The sequence below is a fragment of the Engraulis encrasicolus genome, unplaced genomic scaffold (genome assembly GCF_034702125.1).
Source record: "Engraulis encrasicolus isolate BLACKSEA-1 unplaced genomic scaffold, IST_EnEncr_1.0 scaffold_117_np1212, whole genome shotgun sequence".
Classification (NCBI taxonomy): Eukaryota; Metazoa; Chordata; class Actinopteri; order Clupeiformes; family Engraulidae; genus Engraulis; species Engraulis encrasicolus.
Window position 1 is genome coordinate 67,262 of NW_026944658.1, and position 22,385 is coordinate 89,646.

General features: G+C 40.3%; 1 pseudogene; it reads right to left on the minus strand.

Annotated features, from left to right (window-relative positions):
* Window positions 1-1,750: 1,750 nt before the first annotated feature.
* Window positions 1,751-21,956, minus strand: LOC134442122 (rano class II histocompatibility antigen, A beta chain-like; annotated as a pseudogene).
* Between the last annotated feature and the right edge of the window lie 429 nt (window positions 21,957-22,385).

Here is a 22,385-nt window from a genome sequence, read left to right on the forward strand (position 1 = left end):
CCCCCTACTCTTCATCATTTTATATTCTTCCCCTTGGTAACATTCTCCGAAAACATGGCCTAAATTGTCTTCCTTGTTATGCCGATGACACCCTTACAAATTTACATTCACACCAAACCTTCCCATCCACTCCCCCTCGCTAACTTAACAACCTGCCTAAATGTCTGTGTGTAGTAATTGGATGACCCAACATTTTCTTAAACTTAATCAAAACAAAACCGAAGCCATCATCATCGCCCACTCCATCATTACTAAAAAAGATAAATCTTTCTCAGTTCTCTATCCCTGACTATTTTACCTCCACTTCCTCTGAAGTAAGAAATCTGGGCGTCATCATCGACTCCTTCGCTCTCCTTTTGAATCCCATATTAAACACTCACCAAACTCTGCCAAACTGCGTTTTTCCACCTTTAAAACCATCTCCAGACTCCGCCCTTCTCTTACCCCTACCTCTGCTGAGACCCCCTCATCCACGCTTTCGTAACCTCCAGATTAGATTATTGCAATGCCCCTACTCACGGGTCTCCCGCTAAATTGATTAACCGTCTACAATACAGGCCACGAACGGGTGCTCACAGCTAGATTACTCACACACACACCAGACCCTGGCATCACATTGTACACCCCTATCCTCTATCAATTACACTGGCTTCCTATCCATTCACGTATCCATTTTAAAATTCTCCTCCTTGTATACAAGGCCCACCGCCAACCGTTGCACCTCACTACATCTACAGTCTCCCTCACCCCATACATCCCACCCGCACACTACGCTCCCCCTACGGACTCACTCCTCCTTACAGTTTCCCTCCACACACATCCTGCGCACCATGGGCGGACAGGGCATTTAGTGTTGTGGGTGCCCCCAAAAACTTTGGAATTCACTCCCACTGTCTCTTCGTCAGTGTTCTTCACCTATCTACTTTTAAATCCAAGCTGAAGACACACCTTTTCATTCTGCTTTTCCCCTTCATTGACAGGCCACTTCCACTATATTTACTCTCATCAGTTTATTTTTAATTTTACATATTATAATTTGTTTCCCCTCCTCATTTTATTTTATTTTCAAATGCATTCTACTTCTTTTTCTTACTTGAAAACATTTATCTTTATTGTTCTTTTATTTCTATTTTATTTTTGCATTTTAATTACTCTCCTATTGTTAATTCACTGAAGCTTTGTTTTACTTCTCCTACTGTTATGTATTTGTTTTGATTGTAAAGTGTCCTTGGGTATCTTGAAAGGCGCTCAAAAAATAAAATGTAATTAATTATTATTATTATTATTAATGAACATTCCAATGTGTAAAGCAGTGCACGTATGACATCTAGTGGTGATCTTTATAAACAACTGCAACCAGCAACAATACAGCAGGTACTCATCACAAATGCAGGTGCTCCAGGTCAAAACAATCCCTTTGTGCATCATCTCCTAATGTTATGAATCTCTCTTTCCATTGCTAATTTATCAGTTAGTTGAGATACTAAGTCCGTAGTGCCCATCTGGGGTCCCCTTGTTACATACGGCCCTACAATTACTTTCCTTGTTCCACTCATTGTGTCAGGATGATCGCTACCTTTAACGGCTCTGTTTCTCTCTTTTCAGCCCAGTGGTGGGGTGACTTCATGGGGTACCGTACATGCAATGGCTTGTGTTAGTGTTTTGTAAAAGGAGCGGTGGATTTCAAATTGCAATGTATTGCCAATCAATTTATCAATCAGCAATATTGTTTTATTGCCAATAAGTGTGCTCAATAATGTGTTGTATGGGTGACCCAGCCTTGAGTTGATTGGTCGAAGGATTTTGCCTGGACACCCTGCTTATCAGTCATCTTATCCTGGATAAGGTTTATCCACCTCTCGCCGCTAAGTGTGCCACTTGAGCCATTAAAAAACAAATTTTGTAGTCATAAACTTGCAGTTTGCTGTGGACAATTATTAGCATGAATTTTTGAATTTATAATCTATACTCCAACTCAAACCACACCATATTTAACTAAAACCCAACAATTACCTGGACACAACAACTCTTTGGTTGTGTTTGGGGCAGCCACTGGCCTGCCCTAGTGGGATAGAGAGTTGGTTGTTTCATCTAAGGTTTGCAGGTTCAAATATCACCTGACCTCTCCATCCATGGCTGACTGTGCCCCCTGAGCAAGGCACCTAAGTCCCACATTGGCTTTCAGGGGACTGTAGACTCAATACCGGTGAAAAATAATACCTTGCAAAGTTGCTTTGAAGTAAAATGAAAGCGCGTCCGGCTTAAGTGGTACTGTAATGTGTTTTAGGGTGACTTGTGCCCTCGAGCGTTTTATGTGATGTTGTGGTTGTTGGGATCTGGCTGTGGTCAGTGTCCATGGCGGCGGGCCTGGCTCTTTGGACGTTCTGCTTATGGCTTTTGAGTAACGGTGACATTGTCCTTCCTTTTCCTTACTTCGACAAATGGGTGTTGGGCAGTGGCATGGCTTGTTTATATGCACTAATGACTTGCACCAATTACAATAAAATCTCCTTTCCTACTATATCTAATGATATCACCTCTCGTACTCTTTTTTTTCTACAGGCACAGTCCACCATGGCACTGAAGCCAAAGTGCAAGTACTACTCTTAATCAATCATGTACTTTTTTGTATGTACTCTCAGGGCCCCCCCCGCTCAGGGCATAAGCAGAGTAAGCAGAGCGATTGTGCCCTCAACCAACTTTGGCCCCCAAAATTTGGGGGCGTGCCTACAATTTGAGGATTGACCAAAAAAGACTCCTTAAAAAATATTATAAATACATTACAATCATCTTGCGTCGTTGCAGTGAACCTGAAGTAGCCCACAACATTCACAATTGCTTCACAGCGTTGACCAGAAGAATGACAGACGTGGTCCAATATCAACAATGAATTCGACAGCGCCAGTCTTAATTTCACCTACTTTATATTGTTGGCTCTGACAACAAATGCTATGAATACAGGAATTATTATTGTTTGTTGTTTATTATTAATTATTTACCTTATGAAGGGGGGCCTCCTGACCATGTCATGTTTAGGGCCTGCAAAACCTTAGCAGCGGCCCTGGGTACACTGAAGACCCCTTAGTATGCAATGTTGACAACGAAAATACACTACAAAAACTTGAACATGTTCATTCCTCTTGAACCACGTGGGCTAGTTATACCCTGTAAGTTCAAGAACAATCAGTGTTACCTCCAAGGAACTAATTCATAACGCGTTTGACTTCCAATTGCCCTGCAAGAGTCATCAGCAAAGTCCTCTGACAATAAAGGTTCCTAAAGGTACCTGTAGAACTACCATGGAACTCTGCCTGTAGAACTATATTTTTTTGAAACGCAACTGGCCACAGCAGCTCAATAGACACTCAATCTCATACTTTTTACTGCTGCGTTCTTTGACCAACATGGGCTTATTGATCATCTTAAGAATAGACACATTAAAAAGACCGATATAGAAAATAATATCCCCACTAATGCAGGACGGAACTACGGACGACCCATAGTGGTCCAAAATACCCAAACACAGACATGCTGCCCCCGAGGAGCAGTCAGCCCACAGGGAAAAGCCCTGTAATGCCGAACGACCAGTCTAGGCCCTGATTCACTATAATAAACTTCATCTAGGATTTTCGCTTCAGCATGATCAAATTCAATCCGTCCTGGATTATATCGACACGCTTGAGTGCCATGTGAGCCCAATGTCCCAAAATGAAACATCAAAAAGTCATCAGTGCTGGTGTGTGGTTCTTAATGTGTCTACATAAGTACGGCCTATATCAATCCTCGTCAGATATAAACAGATGATGGTTTGGCTGTTAAGGTGTGCTTGTGACAGTTACTGTGCGCAAATCCCAGTTGCTGACAAAAAAAAAAATTCATTGTATTTGTCAGTGAATCTGAGGAATACGAGAGGTCACAGACCGTCATCGTTCTTGCCAATGACATGCAATAAAAAGAAAAAAAAAACTTTAAAGAAGAACAAAATCGCAAAAGGAGTGTGAGAACCTTTCGGCTGTTTAAGGTTTCATGTTTAATATGTAATATTGTAAATACCCCCAACAACAACACTAACATAATTGACTGTGGTGATGTGCTTTTTAGATGATAATAAGGGTATGTGGTCAGTGACATATTTGTCAGGTCAAGAGCAATGGCAAGTACTTTCCTGAGTTTTCCCGTAAAATGCGAGAACTTCTTCCCACTTTGTTCGGTAAGCAAACAATCATAAGCAAATCAAGGGAGGATGGTCAAAACCTGCCGTTATGGGAAAATGTTTAATTGTGTTTTGCGCTTGTGGCAGACCAAGTCTCGAAGAGATTTGAACGTTGAATGATTAATCAGGCTAGTGGGCGTATACCTGTAGCAACACGTCAGGGGCGAGCAATGACAGCCAGTGCCACTATGGTTTTTTTTTTGTTTTTTTAGTTGACTATCTAAAAATCATATTCATTGCAGCATATCAACTACTAATTATTAGTTAATTTAGTTAATTAGATGCCATTGCGCCACCTGGCATTTGAGCCTTGACCCGTATTAGACTTATGGTGACCAATGTTACATCAGATGTTTATTAGATTGTATTATTGGTGTAGGGGTAAAATGCTAAACCAAAAAAACCTCGAAGGTGAACGAATCCCCTCCCCCTCATTTAAAACAATGGGGTGCATGTCGGCCCTACTTAATTGCACGTTTTTTTTTATTTCACAGTCCACACAGTCCACGTACTTGTATATTGTTTTATTGACATAAACCGAGGTCAATTACTTCAGACATCTTCAACAATAAGTTGCATAAGTGCAAGTAAACACACAGAGATTATAAACACCAACAGTGCAGAGGCGCGCGCGCGCACTAAACACACAACACACACTCACAGCACACACACACACCACACACACCACACACGACACACACACACACAACCACACACACACACATACACAACACACACCCACACACAACACACACACGACACACACATACAGCCAGAAAAAAATATGTATCAAAATGTATTGCAATCTATTTTAAAGAATTATGGTTTATATAATTGAAGGGTGATATAATTGAGACGTTATTAAGAAACTGTACAGAAAAGAAATGTTACCTGCAGTACTTTAATGTTATGCTGCGGAGGGGAGCTGAGCTCCTGCTAAGTCAGACAGCCCACTGATCCCACACCGGGAAAAGCATTGCATTTGCTAGACATGTTAGTTTTCAGACGCGGATTTTCCAACAAGTTGGAAATTTAAATATTAAAATTTGATCCTAAATCTCTAAATAAATGCAGGAACCACAACCGTCTTTTAGTCCCTGTACACCGTGTGTGCTACACTATACAAGCCAATGAAAAAAAAACCATACTGTAAAAATCAGCCTTAAATTTTGTTAATTCCAAACCACATCCAATTATCCTTAACTGATAGATGTCTTGATAGATGATAGATTGCCTTGATTGAATTTTAGTGCCAGCATATTGTGATAGGCCCTGGAAAAAAAATTTACAATCAAGGTTAAGATAGCTGCACAAGCACGATTGTCTAAGCTTGTCATATGCTGTTGAATGACGGCACATTTTATGTTTTAATCGTCAAATGGACTGACTCTTGTTAGAGGAGTACCAGGTAGTAATTCCAAGATGGTGAGTTCAGTAGTAAACCCAGGTTAAGTTCACCTAAGTTGTGGTTGGGTAAATCCTCTAGAGTCTTAATTTTCCATAACGTAAATGACACTTTGAGGTTAGTTAATATCTAAAGCAGTGATTCGCAAACTGTGGACTGCTGGAGCCCAATGATGAACGGTGAAGGTGTTCCCAATGGGCCTTGATATCATTTTCTAAAAATCAAAAATAAATACTGTATTTTGTGTCTGTTGATTGATTTGAGTTTCTATTGTTATATTGGGTCAGAAAGTGGGCCCTGAACATTTGTGAAATTTAACGTGGTCTCCAAGTTGGACAAAGAGTTGGGATGCCCCGATCTAATGGTTTACTACCTGTCAGATTTATTGGCTGTGTTTCTTGCTAACATACCCCCTTATTGCCCTCTGTTGCCAGTGTATCCAACAAGGTCCCCCATGTATCATGTCCCACTGGGAGTCTGTTTTTGTTTTAACAGACTGAATATCATATCAACCATGGGTCCTATTAGAGCTTTTCCCATAAGACCCTGCATCAATGCAGTTTGCAGTCCAATAACACTTATTATCCTGACTGGTAAAAGGGGATTGATTGTCAACCACAAAACTTCACTTACAAAATTGTAACTTATTATAGCGCAACCTTGTGGCCGTGTAGAACAACGTATTGTGAAACTCACCTGTAACTACATAAGAATAGTCCCAGACTTTCTTCTTGTAGTAGATGAAGCCAGCAGCAGTGAACGAACGATCCCCAGCACCAGGCCTGCTGCCCAAGGGCAATCTTATTCCTCTCAGGCTCAGGCAGGGAGGAGTCTGGGGGGACATTCAGGCATACTATTTGCTAATCTTTTGCTCTCTCGCGCTGTTCCGGTGTGTGTGTGTGTGTGTGTGTGTGTTTTTGTGTGTGTGTGTGTGTGTGTGTGTGGGTGTGTTTGGTGTTCGTGTGCTTCTGTCTGTCTGTGTGTGTGAGAGAAAGTGTTTGCGAGGTGCATGCAAGCTTGCACTTGTGTATTTATCAACATGTGAGAATGATGATTGTCCTCACCCCAGGGGATCACTTTATGCTCCTTGAACTGGTAGCTCCACCTAATTGAAATACATGAATCTTCTCATCCAGCGTTTGGGGGGTGAACTCCAGGTGGGAGTGGATCTGGTAGTACCAGTCTCCATCCGCCAGCTCCTCACTGGATATCACGTCCACATCGCCTCCTGCCCATCCCTGTACCAGGTCAGCTTGATCGAGTTGGGTAAAGTCTATGGCGCTGCATTACAGCATGGCAGGATGGCCACTGCTGAGGGCTTTGCCAAACTCAACACCACTTCTGGAAAATGCCTGATTTAAAAGTTTAAGAAAGAGGATTTGACTAGACCTGCACATTTTCCTGATGTGCTATAACATTAGTAAATTTCTGCATTAAACATCATTTGTAGGCCTGGTTTAAAATGATCCAAATATTTCGTCATGTTTTGTACTACGGTACCCAATTAAAACTAATTTCCTTTTAATGGTCTGAACAGTCCATATGTGTTTGAGGTAAGCACCATCGGCAATATTGATGATTAACATCTGCACAAAATCTGAAACTCTTAATATTGCTAATTAATCATATGAATATTGCTCTACATAATTATAATTCCTGGAGCGAACTGTAGTAGATTTTCCTCCACAAGAGAATAAATATGTCTGGCTATACTCTCCCTCTTACGTTATGTGCAGACTAATGTCTGTCTTGGTGAGAATTTCATCTAAAATTAGTCATGAGAGGTTTTCCCGCCTTTAGGTTGTCTATCTTATTATTTGATTATGGTTTTAATCTCTTAAGAGGTTTATTTTTACCCTGTCTTGATAGTATGGCCTCAAATCAATTGGGAGATTCTGGTCTGCAGACTCGTCCTTTCTCTGCCCGCATCTGTCCCATCACGATGTATCTTTGTTGTAATCTCTGCCTTTTGGCACTCCCCATGCTGTGTATCCTTCCTCATTCCCCACAGTGCTGTTAAAGCGCAGAAATCCAGCCTTATTAAACCAACTGGCATCGGATGCCCTCCACTCGCTCATTCTTTGGAGCTGAGCGTGGCGCTGATCCACCGATGTGTGGAATATCCATTACCTCCTCTGTGAACACATGTTTATAATTATAGGATTATTATACAAAAGCATTCAGTAACCTGAATTTTTCGTTTCTCTTTAATGTCCAATAGGATATCATTCTATAGCCTAACCAGGGTTTCCCATCCTTTTCTAACTTGGGCCCCACTTGCAAATTTTCACAAACTGTTCAGGGCTCACCTCCGATACAAAAAAAACAAAACAACCCAAATAAATAGTCATCAGCACCACTCCCAAATCTAATTTAGATGTGGCCTGGCTGCACAGTTAGAATCACTGACCTATACATTATATTCTATTTTGTGTTGTTTTTTACCTTACAACACAATAATAACAACAAAATAGTAGTAGTTATAATTAATCATGACACTACAAGTTTTTGAAGCTGTGCAAGTTCAATTCATCAATTTGCCTGCATAGAAAAGAAAAGAAAAGAAAATAAAAGAAAAGAAAGAAAAGAAAAGAAAAGAAAGAAAAGAAAAGAAAAAAAGAAAGAAATAAAAGAATGGCCTTTTATTGCACTATTCAGTAGGTATATTTACACTATACATATGCACCAATCATTTGAAAGCAACTCACTACAGTAAGGGATAGCCTATACAGCACAGGAATATTTACAGGATTGTAAGACGCATAGCAAATGTGGGACTTACTATCCCTGACTGAAAGAATAAGATGATAAGTAGGCTACAGAAATGATCTGTTTTGTGACCAGAACCCTGTGTGGCACTCTGCGCACCTCTGGAAACAGAATGAGGGAAACAGAAGATTGCAACAGAACACTTGTAGGACGGCAATAGTTTTTCAGCCAACAGGCTGTCATTCGTTTCTATGCAGAACTTGGATTGAACATGAAATGCCTGATCCTCGTGTGCCAGGTCAGTGTGCTGTAACACCTACCGCCATTATTATATCTACTCTGTTATAGAGTACTTCACTAATGACCGTGTCAGTGTGTTTAATGGTGTAGTTAAAGTATATATTTTTCATATATGCCTGTTTTACGATTAACTTTGTCAGTCGCGATGATTTTCAGAATAAAAAAACAAATATTAATCTTCATTAAAATTTTTTAAATTAATTTGAGATTAAGCTCTGCCTAAATGATTTTAGTTTGGACCTCAACTGGTGTAAAACATGGAAACACCAATGTTACAAAAATGCAGATAAAAAAACGGAATGCCCTTAGAAGGAGTTTTATAGAATGACCCTTATCCTTTTATTTTTCACAAGGCTTTTGTGACACCATAGGCCGATCCTGGGCCACAATTTTAGCCCTCGGCAGCTTCCTGCGAGCCGAAAATAACGCGCGTCCTGCAAGCAACCGAACTGCACATCTTGCTTTAAAAGGCAGCAGACCACACGCAACATTCTGGCGGTGGTCATCACAGGGCAGCGGCAGATAGAAGTTTCAGCATTGCGATCCTGAATTGGGACTGTAATCAAAACAAAAGGACTCCCCGGGCAAGTAACAATACTTGCAAACTTCGTTCCTCATTTGCACGCTCCTTTGTCAAGTGCATGGGGAATAAGATCGCAAATCAAATGTTTAATTTAATTACCTACAGAGTTTGGATTGAATACAGAGCACAGCAGAATATATGTGCATTTGTAATATTAATTGGGGAGGACCTACTGAGTGTGGAAGCAGGACAAAATAAAGGCACCAGTGGCTGCACAGCATTTGGGGTGCTGTTGCTGAAGATACGGGGCATGTGGAATTACCTGATTACATCATCATTGTTTCAAATCTCTTCGAGACTTGGTCTGACCAAGAGCATAACATTCAGCACAGTCAAGTTGTTTTTTATTGTCCCTTTCTGTACATGGCACTGGTCATACAAAGAATTTTGAAATACATTTATTGCGTTCCCATGAGACATAGACGGATCACGGTAAGGACCAGACCGTAAGACATAGACATACTCTACATGTACATAAGACAGATGGACTGGAAATGCTCATACAGACATTTAAAGGGCAGACTGGACAACAGAGACTTGTGGAAACCATTTAAACAGTACAGAGGAGGTATTTGTTGGTGCTTTTTCCTAAAGTCCTTTTATAGCGGTCTTGATAGAGTAATATAGCATTTTATGAGCAATAAAATATTCGATAGGTTATCAAGTACACCAGCAGCAGTTTAGGCATGTTGACTCCCCTCCTTGGTTGCTTATGGTTGTTTGCTTACCGACAAAGGTTGGGAGGATCCCGTATTTTTCAGGAACGCAGAAAGTACTTGCATTGCTCTTGCCTGACGCAACGCTGAAGAGTTGTGTCACTATGGAGGGCACAGTCCCCTGTCTAGTAGGGCTGGACTTGCTGTGAGCTTGATCTGCCTGGGTACTTTTTGACACCTGAGGGCCAGCTCCTATGCCTCATCAGTATACTGTATATCACTGATTCTTGAGAAAGTGAGCTAAACAGGTAGAATTTTGGAGAAAAAACCCAGTGAATTAAACCAAACAATGTGGTTATATCCTCGTAGACTAGGTCCTTAGCTTCTCAGAAATGCACAAGGCCATCGCCCCATTTTGTATTTCTTGCAGAAATCAGGCTTTCCTCCTACCTTGTTTTGTCCACATACCGTCAGACACATTAAAAGCAGGGCTTTGAACCGGTTCAAGGAACGAAAAACGACAACCGGGAACTTTTTTGTCTTTTACAAGGGAACAGAAACGAAACCCGAAAACGTGGATTAATTTTTTATGTTCTGGAACAGGAACACTTTTTAAAAATAAGGGTACCGGTTAATACCGGTTAATACTGTTCCTCAAACAAACAAAAAAAAAGTAATTAGTTTTTCTGCGCATGTTACCATGACGGCTGAGGTTTCAACGTCCTGTGTTACATCAGACATTCTCTGACTGAATGGAGAGAGAGCTATGGACTACAAAAGTCTCCACTCCACATCTTAAATAAGAGAAACCACTGTCCATACAAAAGGGGCAAAGTTTCCATTGCAAACCCCGTAAGTACATTGTCAGAGAAGCGCGTGTAACAGCGCACCAACAGATGTTCTAACGTTATTGGGCATCCATGGCCCGCTTTAAATATGCACAAACCTCACAATGTCCATCATAGCGCTCCCCCCAATGACCCAAGTCCAAGCGTGGGAGCGTTGCATTTTCATCAATTGAGGTTGATTCTCCCGCTTCTCCTCTTAAGTCGTCCCTAAATGACAAATTTCCTGGAGGATATTTCTTTTCATCATCTGCTTGAATAAACAGTTTGGAATGTAGGCTGACCTCCATTTGCAACTTCCGTCTTTTCTTGGTTAATTACTTCCCGTTCGGCCTATGGGAGTAATCATCTGACAGGAACGAAATGAACCATTCCGGGAAACAGTATTTTTCTGTTCAAAAACCGGTTCGGGGAACGTCATTTATTGGTGGAACTCATAACCGGAAACGTTTAAATTCCGTTCTGGTCCGGAACGGAACGTTTGGAAGAAAAATAACGTTCAACCAGCACCTGATTAAAAGTAATTAAAATTGTATTGATTTGGTTTACAATATGTATCTGGATTTTTTTAGTGATTTATGTGCATTTTTTTGGTTCAAAGATATAGGCCTAGCTTCAAATGTATGAACATTTCACTTTTGTTCTATTTTAATACTGTTTTCATTTCTAATTTCAAAATCTGTACCATCAATACAATGCTTCCTTAAACGCCTAAATAGCAAAAAGAAACATTATTTTTGTTATTTCACTATACATGTAGTATATTCGTATCATATTGATTCACATCAATATTTGTGTAGACTAAATTTTGCTATGACTTTAACAATTCAACACCGTCATAAGGAAAGATAATGTAAGTAACAGTCATTTAAGTGAACGCCAGCCTTTTTTTGGCTCAGCCCCTTTTACCGAGATATGAGCCTATTCTAATGGGGGCCACTTTTGTTTACATTTCAAAAAACTTTGTTTTTTTATTTAATGTAAACAAAAAGTTGCACCCATTAGAATAGCTTCATATCTCAGAAAGGGCTGGGACAAAAACTGTGGCGTTAAAGTGGTACTGACAAGTCAAGGGTAGCATGAGCAATTACAACAGCACATTGAAATTGGCATGAGTTGCCCTTTACGAACTGACGGTGGTGACAGTAAATCTACGGCTGGTAAAAGTGGCCTAATTATTCACTATAAATTTAGCTAAATAAATACCCTCTCAAGTCAATGGCATCTTGCATAGTACACGTTATTTTTGTGTGTTCACAGTATGTTTGTGCGTGTGTTTTTTCTTTCGCTAGTTTAGATTCAAAATCCAAAATATAGAGAGTTGGTTATCATAGATGAAGGTCTTGGCTAGCACAGCCTAAATGTAATTTGGCCAAGCTCTTTCGTGTTTTTTTGTTACATTTTTTTATAACATCGGTAGGTCCTTTCTTGTTTTTCTCCAGACAACCGCATCAGACAGACATATTTAGAAGTAAAAAATATGTTTACTGTATTAAAGTGAAATTACTTTAAAACAATTCAACAGAAATTGTAAAATACTTATTGTAAGACCAAGGCGTAGGTTTGGCTTGAGCTTTGGTAGAGGACAACTTCAAACCAACAACAAATAAAATCAAAATATAATTACATAGATTCCTTTTTATGTAGATGTACCCACCCATCTGACTGGTATGTATCCCCGAAATCGAGTGCACACTGCGAGGCGACATCGCGCAGCCCACCCGGCACCCACCCAGCCACCCTCCCCGATTTTCCAGTCCCGTCACCACGCCGCATCCCCCGCATCGTGTCAGTACCCAACCCACTCTCCCCGCCTGCTCCCAGCAATGAATTTATGATTTTCAGCCAGTCCCGCTCTCCCCCCGCCCCGACCACATGTAATAGTTTGTCTCCGCCTTCCGCCCACGATTCCCACATGATTCCGATGTTGGCCTACTGCTCAAGGCAATTTGTGTCATTAGTTTGAGAAATTACCATGCTGTGCTTAGCTGAGCACATTACTGGCCTATTCGTAATACTGTATAGTGCATGACGCACGTTAGGTGCACTGGAGCTGCAATAGTGCTTACAGTTCCCACAGCCAATTCAACTAACCTACCAAAATCTACGTAGGATATTAAGAATAATACTTTTGCATAAATCTTCCATGCCACTCATCATCCACATTCACATATGAAATAAAACTATAATAAGCTAAAATTAATCATTTTTAAGCCCCGTATGATGGAGCCCCCACCCCACGTTGCATTTGACCATAATAGCAATTGACAGCTCACGTTGACGTTGATTTAAAATGCAAACCAGTGAAATGGAAAAAAGTCGCCTGCCTTTTCTGAATCCAGAATATTTAAAAGTTAACATTCGTAATCCTAATAATTATTATTCTTTAAGTGGGCTAACCATGGCCTTGTCCCCGTGGTGCATCTCCCTGAATAAAAGGAGCGATGGATTGCTCTACTGAACCTTTTCCGTCTTTTAAAGCATGTTAGGAGAAAGTGGTTTGTTGCCTTTGTCCAATGTGGTATAATAATAACAATATGAGATAGTCTAGAATTGAATAATAATAGTAGTAGCAGTATAAGTCCTAGCCTACAGTAATATTAATGATATTGATGAGATAACCATTTGAAGGAGAAAACAGTAGACATCATTTAAGTCCAGTGAAATTTTACATCTTATTTTTCAGGCAAAACATTTGGCTAATCCAGCGTTATTTTATAACAAAACACGGCCCTGAATGGCGTTGCCGGACGCTCCTCATATAACAAAAATATCAACAGTTGGCTATCCACGAAAGTGAATACACCCCTCAAGTTTTGCAAAAAGATTTTTGAGTACTCACAAAAGTGAGTAACCCCCAGATTAAATCCGGTAGAGAAGGGGCGGTGTTGGCTCGAATTGTCTCAAAAATGAAACAAATGAAAAAGGGATGTCATCAGTGTGTGTTTCAACCTTTCTTTGCATTTGAATCTTTTCCATTTTGAGTCTGCATCATAATCAGGCTTAAATAGATTGGTGTGAGATTTGAATGCAATCCTATGGGAATATCAGGATCTGCGTTCAGTAGTCACAGTGCATGTTGAAATGCATGTTTCTTTAAGGTGTATTTCAGATTACCAATGTTGACAGCATTTCTGCATCCCCAACCATGTCAGTCCCACTCCATGCTTGGCTTTGATAGGATACACTCTTGTTAAAACTCACACTTTTGTTTCCCACCACACACATGCTTGAACACCATCTAAAGTATATTGGTTTATCTTGGTCTCTTCAGCTCACACGACATGGTCCAGTGATTCCATATCCTTGGTCTGTTCATCTCTCTTGGAGACCCAAAGATAAACAAATTGCTTTAGTGTCAAGCATGTGTGGTGGGTAAACAAGTTAGTTTGTACAAACACCAATGTCCCTCGTATCCTCTCAATAGCCAAGCATGGTAGTGGTCTGACATGGTTTTTGGGGATGCATGAATGCTGTCAACATTGGCAATCTGAAAATATCACCTAAAGAAACTGCATGTCAAATGCCCTGTGACTACTGAAGCAGATCATGATATTCTCCATAGGATTGCAATCCAAATCTCACACCAATCTATTTAAACCAGACGCAGACTCAAATGTACAAAGTTCCATGCACAAAGAAAGGTTGAACGCACACTGATGACCTCCTTGTCATCCCCTTTTCTTTTGTTTCATTTCGCAACGTTCGAGCCCACACAGCCCCTCTCTACCGGGATTTAATCTGGGTGTATCACTTTTGTGAGTATATGTTCAAACATGAATGGCTGTCTTTGTTTTTTTTCTGAGTGAACAAAATTTAAGCGGTTAAAACTATGTGGTTAAAAGGTCCTAATCATTTGCGTCAAAGTTAAATTTCTGGTCATCAGCTGGAATCAGCTAAATGGTCCCACTCGACCCCCCTCGATTGCTTGCAACAAATATATGTGAATGGCTTAAACATCCAATAGAACATATCCACCATTGCAGATTTCAGCTGTGCATACTTTTTCCCCAAAAAAGCTGTAAATAAGGACACCCCCTCCCCTGATTTTGGTGTCACTTCACTGCCTTAGTTGACCAGATTCGACTTAATTATCTCCAAAACTATTTGTGGGTGGGTTCCATTATTTTTATCAGGGCTAAGAGTCATAGACCTGACAATCATACATTACAATGTGCACAGCTGTATGTCAAATTAACACCTTAATTGCTGGCCTCTACTTTTCTTTGAATAAAATTGCAAGGGTTTGCAGATGTCCATAAAAACCTCAAATTTTCAAACATTCGAGGTTCATCCTTGGTACATGGTCATATGTTCGCATGACTTTCACATTACATCATCTTTTATATAATGTTCCAATGTTGTTGAAATGCAGAGGTCCAAAAATGCAAAAACTAATTTATACCATTATTTGGAGGCATATTCCCAATCTATGACACCATTTTTGACTTGCTGTTTGGTGGCCTCTGAAAGATAATATTATTATTCATACCATATCTAAAAATTTGGGATGGTGTTTTGCCCCATTATTTTTAAAGAATTTAAAAACTCATTCCTGTGTGGACATGCAGTTGTACCTTAGAAGCCCTGTTACCTTAGAAAAAATGGCTTTAACACTACACCTAAAATGAATAGCCAAGTCATTGGTACACTACAAACCTTACCAATCTCTGATACCAATATTGATGTTATACTTGTTCAGCTCAGTATTTCAGTATATTCTGACTGAAACCCAAATCCATCCTAGAAGGTGGCCAATCCCCTTGTTTTTGGTGTTCCATTTTCACACAAAGATGGCGGCTCATGTAGGCCAATGGCATAGTTCCAAAATAGTTTCCAGGAAGTCAGCATCATGGGAAAGGAAAAACACGCATTGTTTTGGAGCAATATTTCCACTAGATGACGGCGGTTTTGAACTGGTGCTGTTTGTTGTTTCTTCTCGAAGAGGATATTCTATTAACACATAATCTAAAATTGGGATGGTGTTTTGCCCCCTTTACTTTGTATAATGCCTTTTCAAATCTCAATGCAGTGTGACATGCATCCCTCAAACCATCCAAAGTGGCGTCATGAAAAAAAACCCCACCATCTTTTAGAGCAATACCTCCCAAAGTAAGACACCAGCTGTGAACTTGTTTTTTGTTGTGTCTGTAATAGGATATTTTTATTAACAACATAGCAAAAAAATAGAAATGGTGTTTTGCCCTCATTCCTTTTAATGATCGTAAAGCGCATTGCGGTGGACATAACCTGTGATCAAAATAGTGCAGAGGGAAGCGGGAAGTGGTGAATGTTCTGGGCCAAGGACATAAGGGGGAATCAAGATTGGGTACTCAATTTACATTGCATGTATTGGATGGGAGGGTCTCTTCAGTCAGACACTTTAAATCCCGGGCCCAGGCAAAGCTGTTTTGTTCAGCTCAATATTTCTGATATTTTTTTTCAGGGATTCTGGCCCTCATCTTTTTTAAGTTACTACTATCGCCGAATGATAAGTGACTACGCAACATGTTTCTCACTGGCGCTACGTTCGCAATAAATTCAAGATGGTTTTTTTTTTGGAAGAAAAGAAAATACCAGTTTGATAGAAGTCCATAAAAAAACCACTCTGTAATAAAACAAGGGTTGATATGATTTTCCCTTGATGCCACCAATTGACTTCATTGATGGGTTAGTGAATCTTTGAAAAAAAAAAAAATGAAATGTATTAAACAAGTCAAGAAACTGTTAAACTGCTCTGGCCTGTGACAAATTATTTTATACACACTTAACTTTCAATCACCAGGGCCTGCTCTTATGATTGACTTTTATGGCGTAGCTTGCCCTTGTCATTGATGTGCATAAGGTAATCTGCACTCATATTGTTGTGTGTCAATCATCCGTCATTGGCACTTCAATGAGGAACACCTGAATGAAACTTTGAATGAACTTTGTTGTCATTGTACAGGTACAACGAAATTGGTACCTTGAAGTCAATGACATCATATTTTTGATTTCAGTCAGGATACCACCCACATGCTCAAGGCACTTCGGTCAGGAGGATGAGGGGGGCGGGAAGTTCACAATCAGGATACCTCTTTACAAACTGGCCTCCTCCTATGTGTCACCTCTAATAAACTTTTACTTTCCTATGCGACCAGAAAAACAGTCCCAGCCCCCAGCCACCAGTCCCACGACAGAGGTACCCCTTAACTTTTAGACACTGTGCACCCCGCCCCCAAATCCACCACCATATCTGAACGAGCTTTTGCATGCGGCAAAGCTTTTCCTTCCGGCTTCTATTATTCTCACCTGGATCAATGTGCTTATGAACTTTATCAAGTAATGAACATTGTCTACAAGTATCCAAGGCCATGATATGTTTGTAAACCACTGCTGCTAACCTGCAATCAACTTGTCAACATTGCATGTGGTACTAATATGATAAACTGATGGCAGAGCAGGCTGAATTATATTACAACACTGTGACAAGAACCACATGGTTGGTCTGGTGCCAATAGGAATTTCTGTGCCTTCAACTATTCACCTGATATTGAAATACTGCAGTGCAAAGCAAACTCTTTCTAGCTACAACTCCAGAGGACCATGCTGTCAAAATTGGATGAGGGAATCTCTAGCCAGTATGAATTAAGGTTATTTTTGCCAATACAGCTGTAACGTAAACGAGTAAGACACAAGCGTCATATCAAATATAAAGTTACAGGTGCTGATTGAAAGGACCTAGTTAGGATGGGAGTCCCCTTGTTTGCAAACAAGAGTGCTACAAATTCTTTAAATCCTCTCCCTATTTCATCCACTTTAAATTCCAATACTACTACTACCTACCGCTAACCACTAGACCACTACTACTAACTACTACTACTACTACTTAACGGTGACCACTACTACTAACATGATGATGATGATTATTATTATTGAATTTTACAATTAAAATCATTACTGTCTATCAAGCCATGTGCAATTGGTGGCTATTCTTGGCTGTGGTGGCATACAATCAATTCATTTACAAGTGTTCTGGTTTCCCCTAGAATTTGCGTTTCTGTCATTCACCAGGGGTAATCCATCTGTGTTTGTTCACCTTTTTTTTTTTTTTTTAAGGGGTTGGGGACATCAGAGCCATGGATTTGAGAGAGTTGCGACAAGTCCGGTTGGTGGACATGGGGCCCTCCTAGGCTTCAAGTAATTGTAGCCAATTGAGATTTTGAAGGTTTCTTCCCCCGTATAAACAAAGGAATGATGCAAAACACCATCCCATTTTTATTATATGGTTGTTGAAAAAACCAACCTCCTCTTTCAGAAAACACCAAACAGAAATGTTCCTAACTTAGTGTCATAGTATTGGAAATATTTCTCCATACATTGGTGCAAATTATTTTTTTCCCATCTTTGGACCTCTGTATCTCAAGCAACCATTGGAGCTTTTGTTAGATATATGCCCCTACCTATGTGTAAATGTGAAAAGTCAAGGGGGGGTGGTACACATATCAGAACCATTTAACCAAAGGATGAACCTTAACATGTGTATAGAAACTTTTGAGCGTTTTTACCAGACATTTTTGGATAACCCTAGAACATATGATATCGACCAAACGTAGAGGCACATTTATTAGGGGGGGCGGTTGTGATTTGACTTACAGTGCTGCAAATTGTAATATATGATATTCAAGGTCTGGGACTCTTAGCCCTGAAAATATAATGAAATCTGACCACGAATAGTTCTGGAGATAAATTGAGTCTGTACAATGGTAACTCAGGCAATGTCGCTAAAACAAGCGTAGGGTGTGCTACTTATTTTACAGTTTTTTTTGTGCACAAAAGTAATCCAGAGCGGAGTTCTGCTATATTGTGGATATGATCTATTGGATGTTTTAAAGCCATCACAATACATTTTTTGCAGGGGGTCGAGTGGGGAGGCGGGCATTTTTCAGAATTTGCTGATTACCAGCTGAATAGACCCCTCTGTAATGCTTTCCTATGAAAAGATATACTCAAAACATCTGCACAGGCAAACAAAACACACAAAAAAAACATAAAAAAAAAAAAAAACTGTGAAGGGGTGTAATTCCACTTTCACCAGTTGATATATCTGTACATAGCCATACAATATTTAAACTTCTACATATTTTGAAATTATCTAGTTGGGCTTGAGTCCTGCCCACCGTGCTCCGGCTTTGTATGAAGAAAGAAAAAGACAAAACATTGCCTAAAAACGTGGGTAGCCTTGCAGGTTAATATAAAACCTAGTCAATTTTTATAATATAAACTCGAACGGGCACTCGGTAGATGCGCAAACCTTCGCCTACGCCACTTTCTTTTTTTTTTTTTTTCCGGCCATCTTCAGAGTGTGGGGCATCTTAACATTCTCCAAATTTTGGTGTTAGTTTCATTTAAATCGGACCGGAAAGTTATCGTCAATATTACATTTTTGGTTTTGGCCCCAGTTCGTGACCTCTTATTCAATTCAGTCATGCAACACGTTGTTTCCTGTCATATAGTGCTTGGCAGAAAAAAAAACGTTTTTGACCTTTTTCGTGACCCTTGACCTTGACCTTTGAGACCCAATGTGTCGAACTTCCCTGTTTCTGGAGTCAAAACGTACTCACTGTTCCCTTGGGTCATGACCAATTCACCCCACTAAATTTCATACAAAAATCGGCTCAATTTTACGTTTTTGACCTTTTCTTGAAACCTTGACCTTGACCTTGTGAAACCACCAATCACTCCCAAAAAGTAAATCGACATTGTTCCTTGGGTCGCATCCCAATCATCCCAACTAAATTTCATAAAAATCGGCGCAATTTACCGTTTTTGACCTTTTATCGTGACCTTGAGCACCTGCTTGACCCAAATCCACTCCCAAAAAGTCAATCGATGTGTTTTCCTTTGGTCCTGACCAATCATCCCACTAAATTTCATAAAAATCGGCTCAATTTACTGTTTTTGACCTTTTCCGTGACCTTGAGACCATTTGACCTAATCACTGCTCCAGACAAAAAGAAATCGATTGTTTCCTTGGGTCCATGGACCAATCATCCCACTAAAATTTTCATGGAAAATCGCGCTCAATTTTCGTTTTTGACCTTTCGTCGTGACCTTGACCTTTGACCGTTGTACCCAAATCACCTCCCAAAAAGTCATCGATTGTTGCCTTGGGTCATGGGACCAAAACCCCATCATTCCCACTAAATTTAATAAAAATCGGCTCAGTTTCTGTCTGAGTTATACAAAGTACATAAAAACAAACAAACAAACATATTTCACAAATAAATAAATAAATAATACACNGCGGTCAAAACATAACCTTCGCCCGACTTTTGTCTTGGCGAAGGTAATAACACCATACCTAATGTGAAGTATGGTGGTAGGCACATTGTTCTTTTGTGCTGTTTTTCTTTCACCTGTAACTGGGGCCTTCATTAGGGGGAAGGAATGGTGAACTTTTCCACAGGGGCCGTCGTAGTGGCACAAAATCTTGGGCCCCCCCTGGTAGAAAGGGAAAATGCAGAGGAACTAATCTTTAAGAACGACGGTTTCTCTAAGCACACGCCCAAATCTACAAAGAATGCTTAACCAGAATAATATTGAGGTTTTGGAATGCCCAGAAAAGCCAAAGGTGCTGCAACTAAGTATTAATTTAAGGGTATGTATATTTATGCAACCATGTTAATTGATTTTTTAAAAACATTTTACTATCGTTTTCCTTTAAAGCCTTAGGTTTGTTTCTCAATTGCATTGTACAGGTTAGTAGTTGAGATAGAAGGTGGAAAAAGCTGTGAATTATTTGTCTTTTTGTCATTATTTTTACATCACAAAAACCAGACATTTGAAGAGGGGTGTGTGACTTCTTGAAGGCACTGTATGTGTAAAAGTAAGATACTCGGGAAACAAAAACTATCAAAGATGTTTCATCTCTTTGTTTTTAACCTGCATTGTTTGCGTGATAAGCGCAGCGACTCGGAGCCACCAGCCCCAAAACCATGGGGCCCCCCTTGGCCGTTTTTTCATCACCGGCAAAGGGCTACAGGAATGCTAAAAACAACCATGATGCCAAAAGTAATCTGTCAGCCGACCCCCAAACAAAAGTCTAATAGCCCGGGCCCATTGGACTTGGGGCTTCACTGTTGTGTGTTTTTCTTTTTATTATTAATTTTCCTCCCCCAAAGGAGGTATTGATCGCCGGGTTTGTGTATTTCCCTGTGTTTGTTCGTTCGTTCGTGCGCTGCTTTTTCCTGCCTGCCACAGGGGCGCCGTTACATGAGCACCTTGCCTATTATCATAGTTTTGCCCCCAAGGTTTTGCGCCCCTAGGGGCGCGCCGGCTCAAACCCCGGCGTGCCTGCCCCTTTCGGGCACAAAAAGGGAACAGGGAGAGAGTCCCCTTTGCCGCCCGCTCCAACACAAAGTGCATTTGATTTCCCCCCTAAAATTGTTCTCGCGCGGAAACAATCCTGTCAAATAATTCCGCTGCCAAATATGGAATTTTGTTTGTTTTGGGCCATATTTATCATTGCTTTTTCAGGGCGTGCCACCCCCCAGTCGTTTGGGTTTAAAATTTAAAGAGGGTGCCCAAAATTGGAATGTGATTGTTGTTCCATGCTGTTGTGGACTGTGATAGGTTCGCAATGCTGTCGAATTAATTAGGCTACCTTTCCCAAAAAATTTAGGCTGTATTCCCAAAATGGGGTAAATTCCCTTACACCCCCTTCGTACATTTAAAGTTACCCCCAAGTTGTTTGCGAGATGGACCGGATCAAAAAGCCCGACAGTCTGCAAAAGGGGGCAGCACCGGGGAATATTCCAAGGGGTGTGCCCCCCAAAAGCAAAAAGGAAAAGGCTGTCTTTTTTGACCCCAGCTCCAAAACCTGCTATCATAAAAAAAAATTTCCTCACACACCCTTTTTGGGACACCCTCGTTGAAGTTAACAAAAATCCTTGAAATGAATTACCCCTGCCTCCTAAAATTTTGTTGAAGTGGAATGCCTGCTGTGGTGGACATGCCCCCCGCAGTCATTTCGGTTTACAATAATGTCGAATTAATTGGGGAAACACCATCGACAAAAAAATTGGAATTTGTGGCGGCAAATTCCAAAGCTGGTCAAAAAGCTTAGCCACACTTCACCAAAATTTATCCCCGTTGCAGATGGAAACCACAAAGCCCGCAGCAATCCGACGATTAACAACGGTGTTGATTTTTTCCCAGAAGGAATGCCGCTTACCTTCACCGACATCCAGGAAAATGCTACCATCGTAGGCAAAAAAAAAAGGGCCCAACCCAACTTTTTTCTGTGTTTTTTCGTTTTTTTTGGTCAAAAACATTACTTCCCCCTTTACAATCTAGGCCACGTCGTGTGATCACAAGTTTTCAAAGCGTTTTTTTTTTATCTTGTAAAAACACAAGCTGGGTTAGGCTGATACTTGGGAAAATTCCCTTGGGCTTTAAATTGATTTAAATGCTGTGAAATTTTTAAAAAGGGAAAGGGGTGCGCCAATCCAAACGTTTTTTAAAAATGTGACCACAACCCTGACCCTTTATAAATCATTTTATAGGCGTGCATAGTAAATTCACAAAAGCATGTAGCCTTGCCAAACCACAAACCACGGGGGAAAAAAACGGGGCCACAGTTAATCAAAGGCCAGGGTAATTATAAAAAAAAAAACAGTATAACTAGTTACAA